This window comes from Nematolebias whitei, chromosome 8 (assembly GCF_014905685.2).
Source record: "Nematolebias whitei isolate Nwh7 chromosome 8, NemWhi1, whole genome shotgun sequence".
NCBI lineage: Eukaryota > Metazoa > Chordata > Actinopteri > Cyprinodontiformes > Rivulidae > Nematolebias > Nematolebias whitei.
The window spans coordinates 2,661,504-2,663,484 of record NC_056505.1 but is presented as its reverse complement, the minus strand read 5'-3'; the positions used below and the strand labels follow the sequence as shown (position 1 = coordinate 2,663,484).

Here is a 1,981-nt window from a genome sequence, read left to right as displayed (position 1 = left end):
GGGGAAGTAAATTTGACAGTCATCGGCATAGAAGTGGAAGGGCATGTTGTGTTTCCGGAAAATAGCACCAAGCGGCAGCAGGTATAAAGAGAATAGGAGGGGACTCAGTATGGACCCCTGCGGAACCCCCCATTTAAGCTCTGCCACTGCAGAACTAAAATCCTCGATGGAGACACAAAAGGACCTGACAGTGAGGTAAGATCTGAACCAATTGACGGCTGATCCTGTGACGCCCACCCACTGCTCCAACCTAGCAATGAGGATCTCATGGTCGATGGTGTCAAAGGCGGCTGTGAGGTCCAACAGGACAAGCAGCACAGAATCACCGGTATCTGTGAATCTGAAGATGTCGTTAAAGACCTTCAGCAGGGCAGTTTCAGTGCTGTGGAGAGGTTTAAAGCCAGATTGGAAAAGCTCTAAGATGGCGTGATCCTCCAGGAAGAACTTCAACTGGGACTCGACTATTTTCTCCAGTACTTTAGAAACAAATGGGAGTTTGGAGACAGGCCGGAAGTTGGAAACGACTGAGGGGTCAAGGTTTGTTTTTTTCAGGAGAGGCTGGACAGCAGCATGTTTAAAGGATTTTGGCACCACGCCAGTGGATAAACTACTGTTTACTATGGCAAGAATGGACGGACCTAGAGTTGGAAACACCTCCTTTAGTAGTCGAGGGGGGACCACATCAAAGGGGGAGCCAGAAGGTTTCAAGCTGCACATGACCTGCTCTAAAGAAGATAGAGTGATGGGTTCAAAATGGTCAAAAGGAGCTACAGATTGAGGTGGGATGGATGGGTCATGAGTTGGGGGGGAAATGAGAGCCGGGTGGTCGCAATTTTTTCTAAAATGAAATGTAGGAAGTTGTTGCACAGCTCAGTCGAGGCTTCCAGAGGTGATGGTTCAGTGAGGTGGAGAACAGAGTTTAGGGTGGAGAAGAGGACACATGGGTTGTGAGAGTTTGAGGTAATTATATCAGAGAAGAATTTAGATTTAGCAGCTTTCACTGCTTTCTGATAACGATGAACCAAGCAACCTAATACTATGAGCTAAAACTCACCACATAAACTAAAACTTTGAGCTAAAATTCAACGCATAAACTAAAACTATGAGCTAAAACTGAGTTCAAGTTAAAAGAAGCAAATCAAAAGCTAAAACTAACTAAAGAAATCAAAACCAGAGCCAGTAGCTGAAGCAGATTTCAAAGAGACCCTTTTCAAGAAACTGAAGAATTATCTGTGGTGTTCTTTTACAAAATGTTTACAATTTTTTTTACCTATTTTTAAAAGTATAAAAAATACACAAACTCCCAGGCCCTGAATGAGCTGAATGTTTTAACTTATGAACAGCTAAAACAAAATAAAATAATCAAGTAATTGCAACAACAACAACAGCAACAACAGCAGCAACAACAACAGCAACAACAGCAACAACAAAAATAACAGCAACAACAGCAGCAGCAACAACAGCAACAACAGTAACAACAACAATAACAGCAACAACAGCAGCAACAACAACAGCAACAACAGCAACAACAGTAACAACAACAATAACAGCAACAACAGCAGCAGCAACAACAGCAGCAGCAACAACTGCAACTACAACAATAACAGCAACAACAGCAGCAACAACAACAGCAACAACAAAAATAACAGCAACAACAGCAGCAGCAACAACAGCAACAACAGTAACAACAACAATAACAGCAACAACAGCAGCAACAACAACAGCAACAACAGTAACAACAACAATAACAGCAACAACAGCAGCAACAACAACAGCAACACCAGCAACAACAGCAGCAACAACAGTAACAATAACAGCAACAGCGGCAACAACAACAACAGCAGCAGCAACAACAACAGCAACAACAGCAACAACAACAGCAACAACAACAACAACAACAACAGCAACAACAACAACAGCAACAACAACAACAGCAACAACAGCAACAACAGCAACAACAACAACAACAACAACAGCACCA

The 1,981-nt window shown here is 42.8% G+C and overlaps 1 protein-coding gene across 1 annotated transcript in view; it reads right to left on the bottom strand.

Moving 5' to 3' along the window:
* The window catches only part of LOC119412980 (complement C5-like), a gene marked incomplete in the record, with an annotated part of 48,175 nt that overhangs the window by 31,067 nt on the left and 15,127 nt on the right, over window positions 1-1,981 (bottom strand).